This window comes from Sminthopsis crassicaudata, chromosome 4 (genome assembly GCF_048593235.1).
Source record: "Sminthopsis crassicaudata isolate SCR6 chromosome 4, ASM4859323v1, whole genome shotgun sequence".
Classification (NCBI taxonomy): domain Eukaryota; kingdom Metazoa; phylum Chordata; class Mammalia; order Dasyuromorphia; family Dasyuridae; genus Sminthopsis; species Sminthopsis crassicaudata.
In genome coordinates this window covers 144460035-144478332 of record NC_133620.1, presented here as the reverse complement: position 1 = coordinate 144478332, position 18298 = coordinate 144460035, and the positions used below count along the sequence as shown (strand labels likewise).

Sequence of the window (18298 nt, the reverse complement as noted above, 5' to 3'; positions counted from 1 at the left end):
AAATGTACCCCAAGCATGTTTCTTTATTATCATAAGATCAGGCAACTGGCACCAGGAATATATATTTTTTTAATTTTATGGGCAGGACCAACCTGAAAATAACTTCATTTCTACCAATTTAAGAAGGACTCTTCACTTCAGTTTTAATGGCTAAAGCCAAAGTCCTTTTTCAACTGCTGCTTGGTTGTATCTTCATACTGAGATAATGAAGGTAGGGCATCCTTTTGTAATCATGTTCCCTTGTGAACCCAGAGAAGGCATGAACCTTTCTACAGCTACAATTAAGCTGAGAGACAGGAGGCCACATGCCCTGTCTGAATGAATTACCCCTATTCATTTCAGACTCAGAACCATTAAGGGCTTCAGTTAAGCACAGCTAATTTGAAATATACAAGGAAGTCCCCATTTGAAAAATGGTGAGAAAGATTTTTGCTTCCTTGCCAGATTTGAAACCAGACCTGAGTGGTTCTTAAAACCTCAATTTCACAAGCAAAGGGGTTTGCTTCCACTTACCTTTTAGAGTTGGAAGGAGCTCAACAAACAAGGCCTACGAGTTGTATGTTGGCTGCTTTTTCTCCCGTGGGATTTTCTTTTGTTTCACTCAAATTATCCCTCACTAAGGAATAGAGTCTGCTTTTCAACAGCTTTCCTTTAAATACAGATTATAATGGATTTCATGCCTAAGCAAAGTGCTGCACTGAAGATCCTAGGGACCAATATAGCTTTCTACCCCAAAAAAGAACATGGCTAAGCCCACAGCAATGCTGATACAGCTGAGTGAAGATGAGGTGTAACTAGTGCCTACCATTGTAAAAGAATGCTTTCTCAGGTGGGAGACATTAGGTTTACTGATGACTTGGACTATTTCCTTGACATCAGTTCTTCACTTTTAATTTTTCACATAAAGGATATGATACTTTTTTGGACTTCTTTTCAGAGCAATGTTTATAAATACATAAATTAAAATGTATTGAATTACAAAGGAAAAAAAATTTATACTAAAATACAGTTATAAAAATTTTAATGGAGTCTGGGTTAAGAATCTCTGCATGGGGTTACCTGATTCCTCAAAAGCTCCTATCTATCTATCTCCGCCCGAAGACAAATAGCTTCATTCTGTTATCTAGGTGTGGCTGGTTGAGTCCTGAGTTGAAGAATTCCAACCTTATTGAATTGAAGATTTTCTATTTAATTTCAACTCAAACTCCACCCATCAGCCCCCATTGGGAGGGGGAGCAGGCCTCGGCTTGTAGCCAAAGGCTTCTATTATAAGAGAGCCAATTTTAAATCTTCTCTTTGCAGAGGACCTAATATGCCATGGCAAGGAAACTCTCTTCCTGGCATAGCAGCAAACTCTGCCCGCTGGAATATTCTCTTTCAGCATTATCCTCTCTTTATCCTCACCTATTTCCCTAACGAGACTTTATATCTCTCTGGGATTTCTATACTAGAAACTTTACTTCTCTGCCTTTCTAAGCAATTCAGCCTTTCTACTCATGCACAGCAAAGGCTGAGTTCCCAATGTATATAATAAACTTTTTTTTTTTTTAATCAGTCTAGCTTTTCGGGTTTGTAAATACCTTTCAAAGGACCTCTGTGCTGCCACCTTGCACCATTCCTAGGGGGGTCTAGGGGAGCCAAACCTCTTCATTTGGTTCCCTGAGTCCCGAACCTGCCACTAACCTCATCATCTAACTCCCTGACCACCGGGAACCCTAATCTCATCATTTGGTTCCCTGAATCTAATCTCATCAATATCAAGACTTTGTGACCCCATTTGGGGTTTTCTTGGCAAAAAATAATAAAATGGTTTGCCATTTTCTTCCCCCTCATTTTACAAATGAGAAAATTGAGGTAAATAAGATTAAGTGACTTATACAGGGTGACATAGCTAATATCTAAGGCTGGATTTGAACTCAGATCTTCTTGTCTCTAGGCCTGGAACTCTAACCACTGTACCATGGACCCATCTGTCTCAAGCCTTCTTCTGTCTAACCCTCTGGGTTGACATTTTTAAACATCTTGATTGTTCTCTGATAAAAGATCAGATTGTTCCATTATTCCTCATCCTCTGAGCTTGCTCATGTCCTTAAAGACTATTAATTGCTCTTTGATTACCAAGATGTACTGGCCCCCTTCCCTAGGGAGAAAATTGACTGCAATATTAGTGGCAATAATAGTTCTTCCCACAACAATACATTAATTTATTTTCACATCTGAAATTACCCTGAGGGATTCCAACAATCACATTTGTTTCCAAAATCTAATCATAGATCCCTTCCCTTTCAATTCTCTTGAACACTGAGATGACTCTAATAATCTAAGTGATAAGTTCAAAATACTCAAACAACTTCAAAAGAATAAAATGAAGGAAGCATAGCTTAATTGTAGTTCATCTGAAAAAGATCTGGAAGGTTTTAGTGGGATGCAAGCTCAATGAGTTAACTGTAAATATGGTAGCCAAGAAAACTAATTGAATCTTAGGATAAATTAGGAGAAACTTCATTAAAGTAGGAAATATACTATACTATATATATACTACTATACTTTGTCCTGCATATTGGAATATTGTGCTCATTTTCAAAGGGCTATAGCTAAGTTACTAAGCAACTAAAACAGGGTAATCAGGTTGAAAGGGATAGGGACTATACCTATGATTACATTAGTATAGCGAACTCCTAGGTGAGGAAACTCCCTCTACCAATGCAAGTCAATATCTTCTCTAACTTATAGTTTTAGAAGGTTGCCTAAAGGACTGAGAGGCTTCCTCAGAGTCACCCAGTATGTATCAGAAATGAGACTAAAATCTAGACTTTCCTGGATCTCAGGCCCACTTTGTTTACTTCACCTAGGTTGTTTTTCATTTATATGAGTAATGAATTCTGATTTCATCTATTACAGCCTAAAGCCCCTCATTTTACAGATAAAAAATAAATGAAGCTCAAAATGCCTAAATAACAGATTCAAGATCACAGACAGCAAATGTCAAGATTCTTTCCATTTGCAATGCTTACTAAAATCAGCAGTTGCTTCAGAGTATTGGAAAAGAAAACTTTCAAAAAGAAGAATAACTTCTACAAATGACCAGTTTTTCAAACTCATTGCATTTGGCTAAGACCTAAAGCATATAGATAGAGTGTTACCCAATATGACATGCTTTGAAAGTTATCAGGAAATACCAGTTATCCCCAAATATTTCTACTACTGGATTGTTACAGTTCTCAAATTCCACTGCTAAGTCTCTTTTGGTCTATTCAGTAAAAATATCGCCTCCTGTCAGATACAAATACCTTTGGGAAACAATGTCTATGACACATTCCTCTTTTGTTGTACACTGGTGTCATATCTTTCCAAAAATTTTCTAGATGGAAACATAGCCCTTTCTGAATCCTTAGAACATAATCTTGAACTATTAGAGGGAGCTACAAACTAGCTGAACTGGCCAAAGCTAAAAAGGAGCTCAGAGCCAGAAATGGGCTTGGTGTTCATACCACATGACCAGATACAGTACTTCCAAGAAGGAGACATTGGTCACGAGGTCAGAGAATTTAAAGCTGGACAGGATTTTAGAGATCATGTAATCCAAGGGTCCTTTCCTGGTTTTTGTGCCAGAACCCCTTTAATTGTCAGTCTGGTGAAGTCCAGAGTCCCTTTCTCTGACCAATGTTTTTAAATGCCTATGATAAAGTACATTGATTTACAAAGGGAATCAATTATATTAAAATAGTTTTCAAAATAATTAAAAAAAAAAAAAAGTTCACCAATCCCAGGTTGAGACTTTCTGATCCAATTTGACCCCTTATTTTTTCCAAATAAAAATGTTATGTTCTGGGCCACATAACTAGTATCATTAGGACCATGACTAGGAACTAAGTCTTTTGATTGGTTGTTGATATTTAGTTGTTTTCAGTCATGTCCAAATCTTTGTGACCCCTTTGGTTTTGTTTTTGTTTGTTTGTTTGTTTGTTTTTTCAGAGATATTGGAATGGTTTGCCCTTTCCTTCTTCAGTTGGTTTTACAGATGAGGAAACAGAGGTAAACAAGGTTAAGTGACTTGTCTAGGATCACACAGCTAGTAAGTGTGTGAGGCTAGACTTGAACTCTTCCTGACTGCAGGCCCAATATTCTACCTACTAAATAATCTAGCTTTCCTCCTTCTGATTCTGAGACAATATTCTTTCTCTGATTTCACAATTGCGTGTGAGACCAACTCTCACGGAAGTTCCTAAATACCCAGTAATGTAATACTGCTGATGATCAAAAGGCAGAGATATATAGTCAAGGCAGCCCCAGGTAAGATTTGAAAATTATGCTTGAGATTTGACTTGTCACAAAATAAATAATTCTGAGTCACAAACAGAAAAAATTTTCTTGGAATCTCATTTGTAAATTTATTCTTAAGTCATATTTTTAAAATGGCTCCTCTTCACCCTCCCCATGCATATATGTAATTTCCTTCCTTACCTATCTCTAGTTGAAGTTTTGTCAAAAGATTAGTGGTTCATTCCAACTCTGGTGTTTGCATCTGTTTAGAAGGCACTAGAAATACAGTATCTGGGGTCTGTGGTGTGAACAACAAGCCCAGCTCTAACCCTGAGCTTCCTTCTAGTTTCTATCTTGCCAGTTCAACTATTCATGAACAAGCTAATATGTGGCTCCCTCTAACAGGACAAGGCCTTGTTCTGAGGATTCAGAATATCTGTGCAATCCAAACAGCAGAGCCCTGGTGAGTAACTCTGAGTAACATTGATGTTCCTGCAGTTTATAGACTGGGTGGAGGGATCCAAGCCCAGTTTCAAAATGGGGTGTGTATTTTCTTTAATTATTCTTGCCCTTTGCCCAGCTTAAATTAGGCCTGTGGAAAGTGGTTCCCAGTTTTCATAATCTCTCACTAAAGACACACACAGTTCTTTCGGCCGCCCAGTGGTCCCTTTTCACAATATGAGGGAGGTTAAGAGGACAAATGCTTGAGTTTGTGTTGATAAGGAGACTGTGTGAGGATTTCTGAGCAGAAAAGCACTCTGGGGGCCACTATGTGATAAAGTTGTACCAGAGTTAAATGACCTATTTCAGGCTCTCCATGGCAGAGAGCTTAAAGGTGAGACTTCCTGAGGCAGATAACCAGAAAGAGCATTTTGTATGTGAGTTGTTTGTCTCTGAGTTTCCATGTCTGCTCTAGGCTCCTAGGTCAGAATGTCTGTGCCCAAGAAATTAAAAATAACTGCTCCCAACCATCTTGTAAGCAATCTAGTATTGATATCTATCTCCCCTTTGTGAACAAATTCTTTTAAAGTTAAATAAGAATGGAAAGAAATATCTCAATAATGTAATAATGGTTTTGTTCATTTCTGGAAAATGAATAAATCTTTCCAAGGACCTGGGAAACAATCTATGCTCTAGACAAAGAAATGCATTAACAATGAGACAACATGGTACAGAGAAAAGAGCCATCATTGAACCTGAAGTCATAGGACTTGAGTTTGATTTCTGGCTCTGTTACTTACCACTCAAATTAACTGACTTCTCTCGTTCTCTCATTCTGAGTTTACTTCATCTGACAGATAAGGATGTCAGAGTAGATGAGCTCTAAAACCTTTCCAATTCTTGATCTCTGATCCTATGAATAAAATACTAACTTACTACCTTAAATAGTACTGATTCCCAGCTGAGTCAGTATTTTTTTCTCTTCTTTCACCCAAGAATCAGGCCCACCATATTTACTTTGGTTTCTATGCCAAAGAACTGCCCTTTTCACAGTCCTGCAGAATGTTGTAATCAATACAGTCGTAGATGTTGCCATAAACTGGTGGCTTGTACAACTTACTGTGTGCTCTCAAAAGCCAGGCCTAGGAAACAATGGGTCAATTCAGTGGGTGGAAAAAAAAAAGGGGGGGAGGTTGTTCAACCATCATGTAGGCTAGGCAACGACTGGGCTACTGGATTTTTCACTCTTCAACTAGCAATTTTAGTATAATATAGACTCTGCCTAACTTTGCCCTTTGGAATAAATATACAAATAGTCTATTCAAAAAGTAATCTCATGTTTTACTCATAATAAACCACTCACATTTCTATAAGGTTTTAAGGTTTACTGAGTGCTTTGTTCACAGGAAGGCTATGAAGTAATGAGCACTAGTATTATTGTCCCCATTTTACAGATGAGGTAATTGAAGTTCAGAAAGTTAAAAGGACATGGCCAGAGGTCACAAATCCAATAGCGTCAGAGCCAGGATTAAAACCCAGTCTTCTGACGCCAGAATCATTGACCTTTCAAGTATTCCATGAGGTCTTTCTATATCTGCCTTAACCTCATCCCTTTTTACCAAAAGAACTCCCTCCCCTCCTAAGTCTCCTTATTAATCTGGGACAGAGCTCCCCAATCTAGATTTAATATTCTGTCCTTTGAAGATCTTAGAGTAGAAATATAATAAAATGGAAAGAAACTTTCAGGCTTGAGACCTTGATCAAATGCTAAATAAATGATCATCTGTGTGACTTTGATCATGACACTTTATATATCTAATCCATAAATCTGTAAATTGACAATGAAAACAATATTTTCACCAAGTACTTCCCAAGGCTTCTGTAGGAAAGAACTTTGAAAACTTTAAAACAATACAGAAATATATATTATTAGATCTTAAAGCATTACCTGGCCAAGCTACAAGTTATTTACTCTGGCTGCATACTTTCCTCCAAATTATTCCCACAAGAGAAAACTTCAGGATTGACAGTTATCCTCTTCTTTCCACTGTAGGTTGGAAAAATCCAAAATGGATCCTAAACACAAAAAATCTAAGGACTTCTAGTCTGTATCTCAGAGGGAGAACAGTGGAAGCACATGCATGCGCCAAAATGCAACTCAAATGCTTTGAATTCTTCTTACCAATAAAGATTGCTATCAGAGCTAATTTTAAAAAATGCAAAATGTATACAATCCTCAACTTACAAAAGTTTTATGTCCCATAAGTTTATTTCTAAATCTATAGGAATTCAGATAGTATTTTTCCATCAAAGTAATGCTATAAGCATGGTTAAGCCCCAAGTTTAACCCAGAAGAATCATGTTATTGTTATTTTTTCATAGATGTAGAAACTGAGGCTCAGCTATGAAGCCCTAACAAACCTGAAGTCCATTAATAACAGTATCAGTGACAGCATGGTACAATGAAACTCCAGTTAAACTTAAGGTTGGGAAGCCTAGGTTTGAATACTACCTCCAACTCTTAATCCTATGTAAATAAATCACTTAGCTTCTTTAATCATCAATTTCCTCATCCATAAAATGGGGATAATAATTCTTGCCTTATTACAAGGAAATTGATTTGTTAATTTAAAGCTCCATATAAATTTTTATTAATATTATCTCATCTAATTTTTGTTGTTCAGTCATTTCAGTCATGTTGGATTCTTAGTGACTCCATTTTGAGTTCTTTTGATAAAGCTAGTAGAGTGGTTTGCTATATCCTTCTCCAACTCCTTTTATAGAATGAAAAAACTGAGGCAATCAGGGTTAAGTGATTTGCCCAGGGTCACCTAGTTAGCAAGTATCTGAAGTCAAATTTGAACTCAGGTCTTCCTTACTCTAAGCTCAACATTTCATCTACTGAACCATCTAGCTGTCCTAACTTATCTACTTATTATCATTAATTTGTTTTTCAGTAGAGTCCGACTGTGGCTCCATTTAAGATTTTCTTGGCAGGGATACTGGAATAATTTGCCATTTCCTTCACCAGCTCTTTTTACAGATGAGGAAACTGAGATAAGCAGGATTAAGTGATTTGCCTGGGTCATCTACCTAGTAAGTGTCAAATTTGAACTCTGGAAAATGAATCCTCCTGACAAGTCCCAATACTCTATTCACTGACCCACTTAGCTGTACCTATGTCTCACCACAAACTATAGCATTGTTCCTACAGGAAAAAATGTATTCTGGAAGGTTCATTTGCCAGGAGGAGGCCATTAGGCAGGAGCATCCTCTACATCACTAGGAACTGTCAATTCATTTGTCAAATGACAATATTGGATTGGATGATCCCTCAGGCCTCTTATAGCATTGATTTATTAGTGAAGAGTATATATGTAAACCAGTCCGGCTTTTAAGAGCCCAGTGTTGGCACTGATGTGGACATGAATAAAAGCTCTATAGAATTGCAGTAGGCACGCACACTCTTTATGTAAGGCCTGTTTTCTTTCTATTGTGGTTTGAGGTTTTATTTCAGATCTTAAGGGGATTCCTGTCCTGCTTTCAGTTCTGTAAGCTATGTTTATTATTTTAAAGTCCAGGAGAAAATGCTTTCTATATGTAATTCATATCAAGGTCTACCAACTAATGCTTTAATTCAATTTACTTTATAAATGGGGGTCTTGTACAAAGGCAGAAGTGATTGTATCTTAGGATATCTGGTAGCCCCAAGCATCTCCTTCACAGTATGTCATTTATTTGTGATGAACTAAAATGTGAAATATTCTTAATTGTCATCTGCTATTGCAGTTCCAGTTGAGCAGATGTTGTCCAAATAAACATCATAATGTTTTTTAAAACCATAAATACCTTCAGCAGTTCCACTGCATTTGATTATCTTAACAAATATCATTCTCTAAGGTATCAGTCCATCTTAATTTTAATCGTCTTTTTTGCCTACTCAAGTTTTCCTTCTGTCAAGCAGTTAAGGAAAAAAGACAGATGAGTTTCAGTTTGGGATTTGATTTCAAGTTAGTTTCACTATCCAGTTCTCAGGATCTTCTGCTGGGCAGACATCCGATTCTGAGAGTAATCCAAGAGACAGCTACAACAAAATACAGAATGATTTTTATTATATAATTCAATGGGGGAAAAACACATACTGCCAAAAAGCAGTGAAATAATTGCTATTAATATCTAGGATTTGTAAAATGTTATAAAAAAAGTAAACTGAGTTATTTGTAATAACAAACTACCACATTTTATAACATGTTTATGCAAAGATCTTCCCAATAATTTTTGCCATATTACAAATCTCCCTCTATCTTGTTTATCCCTTTAATTAACAATTAATCAACAAACATTTAAGTGTTTACTATGTATTGGGTATTTGGGGTACAAATACAAAAATGAGGCAATTCTTGTCCTCAATAAGCTTACAAAGGAGGCAGGGGAAGCTCACACTTGGGATGACTTCTAAAAAGTTTTCTATAGAGCTCTAAAAAAATCTCTATAAGATAAAACTCTGAACAGAAATAGGGCTAAATGCAAAATCTTACCTTAGATTCAAAAAATCAATTTTACTTGGAGACTCATGACTAGAAAAGCAGTTTGTCTGAAAAAGATGTTAGTGGACTACAATGTCAACAATGCAATATGGAAATCAAAATGAAAAACAAAAACTAACATGGTATATACATTGTGGTATATATCAGGGCTTCCTAAACTTTTTCCACTTGTGACTCTTTTTCACCACAGAAACTTTTACATGACCCCAGATATATATGTATATATATCAAATATTTATTGATGACAAATCATAAAGAAATTTATTTTAAAACAATTCTTTGGCATACATATAATTTTACTAATTATTAAAGACAAAAGCAAATTTGCATACTAATGAGGTGGATGTTCTTATTTGTTTTTATATAAATAATTAAATCTTGGGGCAGATAGAGGATTGACCCTGGAATCAGGAGGACCTGAGTTCAAATTTGGCCTCATTCATTTAACACTTACTAGCTGTGTGACCTAGGCAAGTCACTTAACCCCAATTGCCTTTCAAAAAAGGGGGCAAAAAAAAAAAGAATAATTAACTCTTGGTGAAATATGTGATACCTTCTACTATTGCCAAAGTAACTAGAATAATGAAGTTAAATTATCTGAAGAAATCAGAGGTGATTAAGAGAAGATAGGAGAGATAATTTCAAATATCTGAAACACTATTATATGGGAAATGTTATATGGATGTTTATCTTGTCAACAACAACAACAAAAAAAGAGAATTAGAAGCAATTAGATGGTAGACTGGATAAAGTACTGGCCCTGGAATCAGGAGAACCTGTATTCAACTCCCTCCTCAGATATTTACTAGTTCTGTGACTATGGGCAAGTCATTTAACCCCAGTTGCCTCCAAAAGAAACAGAAGTAGATGAAGTGTAGAAGCAAAAGCAGAAAAATAAAAAGGGAGAAGCAGAAGAAAGAAGCAAAAGAAGAAAAAAGCAGAAGCAAAAGGAGAAAAAGCAGAAGCAAAAGAAGCAGAAGGAAGAAGAAAAAGCAGAAGCAGAGAGAGGAAGAAGAAGAAGAGGAAGAAGAAGAAGAAGAAGAAGAAGAAGGAGGAGGAGGAGGAGGAGGAGGAGGAGGAGGAGGAGGAGGAGGAGGAGGAGGAGGAGGAGGAGGAGGAGGAGGAGGAGGAGGAGGAGGAGGAGGAGGAGGAGGAGGAGGAGGAGGAGGAGGAGGAAGAAGGAGGAGGAGGAAGAAAAAGCAGAAGAAGTAGCAGAAGAAGCAGAAGCAGCAGAAGCAGAAGAAGCAGAAGCAGAAGCAGCAGAAGCATCTTAAGTCTATTGGAATTGGCCTGAATTACTTCATTGTTGAAAAGAGCCAAATCCATCACAATTGATCATCACATAATCTTATTGTTGCTGTATACAATGTTGTCTTTGTTCTATTCACTTCACTTAGTATCAGTTCATGTAAGTTTCTTCAGGCCTTTCTGAAATCATCCTGTTAATTATTTCTTATAGACCAATAATATTCCATAATACTCATTTACCATAACTTATTCAGCCATTTCCCCATTGATCGGCATCCACTTAGTTTCCAATTTGTTGCCACTATAAAAAGGATTGCCACAAACATTTTTGCAAATTTAAGTCCCTTTCCCTTTTTTATGATCTCTTTGAGAAAGAGGCTGGACCAAAGAGAATGCACAGTTTGATAGCCCTTTGAGCATGGTTTCAAATTGCACAACTCCACCAACAATGTATTAATATCCCAGTTTTCCCATATCCCCTCCAATATTTTTGATGTATCTAATTTTTGTATTCTCAGCATCTATCTTTGTAAGAATGTAAGCTCCTTCAGGGCAGGATCTTTGTATAGCCATTGCTTGGAATAGTGTCTTTCATATAGTAGGCTCTTATAAAGCACTTCTTAATTGATTTATTGATAGCAGCTATCATATATTGAATTGAATATGTGATTTGCACATAGAGAAGATTGGGAGATCATGTTTAAGAGGTCCTTCAAGTCAGAGTTAATTCTCCCTCCCAACTTACCTTCGTTATACTTCCCTCCCTTACTCCAAACACCATTCCCTTCCCTTGGAACAGGATGGCAAGAAAAAAGAGGGTGAAATGGAAATGTGACTACTTTTTTTAAAAAATCTTTGTATTCCACCCTTTCTCTCCATGTAATATATACACACAGTATCTGGCATTTAGAGGGCATATGGAAGCTATACTATGAAATGGGTACAATGGGATCAAGTTCAGCTCATCTTAATCTGAATTTGGTGGCAAGGATAAAAGCCAAGGTAACTGATGCTGCCATTTGTTGGACAAGCCATTCCCAGCCCCAGTACCCTAGTTCTGGCCTTCTTTATGGTTGGCTTGGAATAGTTAAATATTTTCCTAAATGGTCTATATACTTTCAATCCTGAGCTTCTCCAGCCTTAATGCATAATATATACTGCTACCAAATAATCTTTTGTATTCATAACTCAAAATTATATTATTCTTCTCAAAAAAGCTTCAAAAACATTTATTTCTTACTGAATTAAATATTGACTTAAAGCCTTCCAAAATCTGATTTTTCTTATCTTTCTGTTTATCCACTACTTCCTTTCATTCAACCCCACTCAAATAGAACTTCTTAATGTTCTCTAATTTTATCCAAATTTTTCCAGTTCTCATGTTGCACAGGCCACGTTGGTCCACCTTGTCCAAAAGCTAGGTAGGTTAGATTTCATTCCTCTTCCCCATCCCTAAGAACCCTTAAGGAGACTAGAAAAGGTGGCAGTGTTAAATTCTGCCAGTGGTTCCAACAGTTTCACTGTTGGCACTCTCCCAAATTGGGGGTGACGGGATATAGATTATCAGCATTCCACTTTTATTAGTTACTTAACATCAGATTAGCTTTTACACAGAAATCTTTATTCAAAAGAGTTAATCACAAACATACAAAGTCACTCCCCAATACATAAGAAGCATAATCCCTCTCCATCCCTGCATCACCTTCAGTCTAATGAAAGGGGAAAGGAATTAAGATAATAGTTTAGCTTTGTTCCAATAGAACCCAGCTTCTTAAAGAGTGCTTTGCAATCTCATATGGAATCTCATAACTGAATGCAAGGGTTGTGGAATTTGTTATCAGTAAATTTTTTATTTGTATACCAATTTTATATACCTACATACCCAGGACTGCATAAAATTTCTCAGATAAAAAGGGGTCACAAGTGGAAAAACTTTAAGAACCCTACTATAGCAGTACCAGTTTCAACTTTTAAACCCCCACTGGATTCAAGAGCAAGACACACTAAATTTTTAAAGCTTCTGAACAGGATTGGCTTGCTACACCACTCATCTGCAGTCCCAAATCACTATGGCTTGATTTTAAACTCATTCATCCTGTGAAGATCACTTCTGACACCTCAAATTTAGGAGAACAAACAATACAGAATAGAAACAATTACCCACCAGGTTCATTTGTAAAAGACCAGGTAAAAAAGAGAGAAAAGCATATAAAGAAAAGTCCTTCCTCTCTCATCAGCTCACTTCATCATCTGGTTGCAGCAGATGAAAGATGTAGATAAAAGTGCAACAGAAAAGAGAAATGGAAGAGAGCAGCCTAAAAAGGAGTGAAACTGACTCAGTACCATTAGTTCTAAAGATTCAGGCAGCCAATCAAAAGAAGCTAGTCTCATCTAAGTGATAAGAGAACACAGCAAGCTCCAAGTTGAGAACACTGAGCATGCTTCAAAGGACCCTCAAGGACATCTCCATATAAGGAGAACTGAGCATATCTGAAGAAGCCTGCTTAATACTTTTCTGAAATGAAATGAACTTCCACCACTCTTCTATAGTATAGTGACTTGCACATAGTAGGTCCATAATAAATATTTTTTCCCTTCTCCTTCCCTTTCCTGCCTTAGTTCCTTCCTCCATCTTCTTCATAATATCAGTTAGAATAGATCTAATTTGCATGCTTAATTTATCTGTTTTTCTAGATTGATAAGCTCCTTAAAAATTGGCACTATGTTATCTTTTCTCCTCACAATGCCTTCTTCATAATAGGTACCCAACAAATGAAATTTTTTTCTTTTTTTTTTAAATTGAATTGAATGATATGGTCCCTTAAGATTATCTTGGGAACCATTATCATTAGAATTATCACAAATAGGGATTCAGCAAAAAAAAAAATTAATTAATAGTCAGCTTTTGTGAGGACACCATAACTTGATTCATTAGAAATTAGACTTATATGGGGCAGCTAGGTGGTACAGTGGGTAGAGCACTGAAGTCAGAAGAATGTGAGTTCAAATCTGGCCTCAGATACTTAATGTGTCCTAGCTGTGTGACCCTGGCCAAGTCACTTAACCCCAATTGCCTCAGGAAAAAAAAAAAAAAAGAAATTAGACATATTGAAAAATGAAGTTTACATTAAGAATAGGCACTGGATCTATGTTTTCACTGAAACAGAACAGAAGTAACTCCTTCTGCCAAAGCAAATTGATACATCATCTTCAATTTATAATCTTAAGAGTTGCCTTAGATCACTGAGAGCTTAGATATCTTATCCAAGGTCACATAGCCAGTATGTAAGAACTGGAACTCAGGTCCTCCTGACTCCAAAGCCCCTGTTCTATTTACTATACCACCTACTGGCCCCATGGAAGATTCTTAATGCCCATAGTTTGTCAAACATTTTAATGAGAAAGGAAGATTTAGAAACTATTGGTCAAGAAAAAAAGTTAGTGCCTAGCAAAACTCCTTCTATTTCTATTTCTACTACTCATTTCACTTTGAATCAATCAAAGTCACAACTTTTATCCCAAGATGGGTAATACTTCTTAAACTATTAAAACTTATCTGTATGTTCAGGAAATTCTCTTGTCTAACACAAAGGTAAGAAAGCCTATAACAGCATCTCAGCACCAGATAGATATAACTACATATTATAATCATATAACCAGCCAGAGATATGAGCATGAAATTTTTTACCTGGAGCAAAATGTTTGATTGGGCGAGTGGGAAGATGAAGGGATGGAAGGAAGATGAAAAAGGAGGGAGTGAAACAGTAGTATAGAGTACTCAGTGGCAGAAGTCTTGAGGAAGCAGCTTGTGGGCAATTGTGGCATGCAGAAACATGGACCATTAAGGTGAGACAAAGAAATAAGAGTCACCACAGAAAGGAAATACCCCTCCAAGTTATCAGCACCATGGGCAAAAAGTCTATTTATCCTGTATTAGTTACAGTTCTACAAGGTTTCCAACCCTCCTTCTATCTGAGGTGTTTTCTTTCAAGAACAGAGATAATCAAATAATTCAATGATTTAATTTTAGTCCCAAGGAATTAAGAAAACAATAATACTTTTGCTTAAAAAAAGGGTGGGGTACAGAACACTGATCTATTGTGAATATACAAGAGCTTCAGCTAAATTCTTCTGGTTATCTACATTAGTGCTCATATAAGAAGGCAAGATTCCTACTGGTAATGACAGGTTGAGGCACTCTTTAAAATTATACATACCCAAAGGATACATTTCATTACAAATTATTTAAAATAAAATCAACCTGATCATTAGGTGAACTCCAAGTCTTAATTTTTAAAGCACATACAGTTCAGAGAAGCAGACTGGCAACTAGCCAAACAACGCTTCAGAAAAACAGCATGAATGCTCTTATGTGCAGCCTGCCTATGGATAAAATTAGAAAAGTTGTTTTATAATCCCAGAGAAATATAATGTATCAGGGAAACTAAAGCTTAAGTAGTAGGAAATGAAATTAGAGTTAATATTTTTCTTTTAAAAAGAAAGTGGGGTATTCTGTTTACTTTTTATTCAAACCTGTGACTTCATCTGTTTAGAAAGCACCCTATGTGGAATCTGCTTCAATCATATAGATCAGTGACTCTTCTGAGACTGATAGTCTTAGAGAGTTGACTAAGTCATTGAGAAATGAAATGAATCACTCATAGTCATGTAGCCAGTATGTTCCCCAGGAAAAATTTGAACCCAAGCCTTCTTGACCTCAAAGCTTTATTCATGAAGAAGATCTTTATTAAGTACCTTTCACAGACCAGGCACTAGGAATAATTAACTATAACAGAGCTAGTTTGAGCATGCTCAAATTGCCTAACATGGTGGTACCTTGAGGAATCTTTGGAGTACTTCCAGATTGCCTAACTTGGAGGCCTTAGCATCTCCTACCACATTACTGTAGGAGGCTGCATCTTTAAAACTTGTGAAACTAAGCTGGTCACTCTCTTGTTAGATCTCTTTTGGCTCACACACTTTTCTGCTGCATCCAAAGGATGAAGTTTCCAGTTCCCTCACAGCCCAGGTGCCATGATTAAACTAAGGAGAAGAGAAGAATTTCTTTTCCTTTTTCCCCACTTCCAAGACATGGACCTTGGGATGCTTTTACTTCTGTTCAATTTCATTTGCAATTCTCTGTTTCAGGTGCTGGCTGAAATCCCTAGGATCTCAACCCATGATAATCTTGAATCCAGGATTTCCAGTAAGAATATGGAGCAGATAGCCAGGGAAGAAAGTTGAGAAGATATAGTGCCTAGGATTTGATCCCAAAAGAGGTCTGAATCTGGAATGGAACTTGGGAACATGCTCTGTAAGAACCATATCAGAATGTCCCAAATTAAAATCATTATAACTTTCCCAGAACTCTCACTTTTTACTATCTTGCCCATTACTGTCAAGGATACTTGACATCTGGGTGTCATTCAAGATTCATCACTCTTTCTCAACCCTTCTTCCCCATATCATAATTTTACTTTCATAACATTTCTCCTCTATATTCTCTTCTCTCTTTTAACTCTACCAGGCTTCTGGTGTCGGTGCTATTCACCTCATACCTGGACTCTGCAATACCTCTGTTCCCTACCTCTAATTTTCACTCCCCCTTCCAATCTATTCTCCACTTAAATGTCAAGTGAATAAATCATGCTAAAACACAGGTCTGAGCTCAACTATCAAATATAGAATCTTCTTTTTAGCTTTTAGAACCTATTTTGATATGGTTCTTTATAACATTTAATATGGATTGGTAACCACATATGATCAAAGTCTTCTTCAGATTAAAAATCCCAAGAACCCTCAATCAAACTGGTTTCAGAGGACTACACTCATCATAGACACACACACACACACACACACACACACACACACACACACACACACACACTGAGATAAAAATAAATATTCAGAACAAAATCAATATGAATAATCTATAAGCATGTAAGCAAGTATTAATTGTATGGGATATGTCTTATGGGTTATGGGGATATCTGAATATAAAATAAGCCAATAAGTGGTCCTGAATAAGGAGGAATAGTTCTATATTCTAATAGACCTGAATTTGGCAGAGTCTACATTCACTTGCCTTACATTTTCATGAAATCTTTTAAGTACTCATAGATTTTTTGCTCACTTAACTAGCAGTAAGTCACATGAAAAAGTAGAATGCATAAGATGTTCAGGAGAGGACTAAGACTTCTGGTATAAGGACTTGCCAAATCCTTTTCAGGGCTACTTTTTTACCTTTGATGTTCATCTGGCATTCAACTCCTCTCTGTAGCTCCAAGGACCTGAAACATGTTCAGTGGCCACATCCCAGGAAAACCATCTTGACAGAAAGGCTAAATCAAGTGGAGAGTAACATGGAAGCCTCAAACCCATCAGTAAGATTGGGGGTTGTTTACCACAAGTATGTGGTAATATGCTGGTGGAATATTGGTGGATATAGTAAATCCACCTTATGTAATAGGTGGATGAAAACAATTTGTTTAATGGCCATGAAAGCGGCTGAAACAAGCATTGTCCTAGAGTTTAAAGCCTGATGATACATTGAAGATACCAAGTCATCCACCTCATCCCAAGCTACTTCCAATCATCTTGATTTCTGTCCTGCTATTATCCTGACTCTGGAAGAGAAAATGAAACTAATGACTTTGTGCAACTCTGCTTTACTTGAATCCAATTCACAGGCGAATCAAGACATTTCCCCAGGATGTCATTGGTTCTTTTAGAAACAAAAGATTTAATAATAACAAGTGTACATTAATGTGTACAACAAGGAGATGTGGGCAAGAATCTAACACATTGCTATAAGAGACTACTTTTACGTGAGGAATATTTTATAATCACTAATGCTCTATTTGCAATCAATCTAAATCAAAGATTTCTTTGGACAATATTGACAGTAGTATTCCCATTTTTGATTTGAAGTAAGTACCAAAACATTATTGCTGAATTTAAATATTTTCTTTTAACATCTCTTATACGTCTCAAGTTCAGCTGTTAAATATTGGGATTGTTATCATACACTCTATGTTTGGAACATTTAACTGCTTTTGATATCCTGGATTTACTCCTTAGAATTTCTGTATCCATAGTTTGTATATAGACCAGAATATTTTAATTTTGTCTTTTTTGTGTTTGTGTGTTTAGGCTGTTGTATATAGTCTAAAAAAATTTAAATACATATAATTTTATTATTAAATACGTATAATTTTAATAGGAAAATAGTGCTAATAAATTTCATCAACAATTGAACCACTAATTTCCAGTTGACTTAATTATCTTAAATTATTATATTTGTGTTTTTTGTGTTTAGTAGAATATTTTAATTCTGAAAAAGATAAGAATTATGGTACCTGAAGTTTTAGAAAAAAGAGGTACCATGAAAAGGCAATATAAACATTCTATTCTCTCATTTATTTATAGTGCCAACACAACAAATAATATTTTTAAATGACAATTTAAACTTTAGTGAAATCACAAAATTTTTCTTTGAAATAATTTATTTAATGAAAAGGATTATCATTATCTAGGCCATCTATGAAGTCTTCCCCCCCCCCTGAGGCTAGGGTAAGTGACTTGCCCAGGGTCACACAGATGAGAAGTGTTAAGTGTCTGAGATCAAATTTGAACTCGGGTCCTCCTAAATTCAGGGCTGGTACTCTACCCACTGCGCCACCTAGCTGCCCCATGAAGAGTCTTTTCATGAGAAATATACCAGAATAGAGTTCCAATCTGTAATAACATTTTTGTTCACTGTTTTAATATATAATATTGCAAAAAGGACAATATTTTCA

General features: G+C 36.3%; 1 long non-coding RNA gene across 2 annotated transcripts in view; it reads right to left on the bottom strand.

Annotated features, from left to right (window-relative positions):
- Positions 1–17176, bottom strand: part of LOC141541141 (uncharacterized) — a 91392-nt gene extending 74216 nt beyond the window's left edge. For both annotated transcript variants that reach the window (XR_012481667.1, XR_012481668.1), the window contains exon 1: positions 16743–17176. This is a non-coding gene — a long non-coding RNA (uncharacterized LOC141541141). The remainder of the gene's footprint in view (positions 1–16742) is intronic.
- Positions 17177–18298: the final 1122 nt, after the last annotated feature.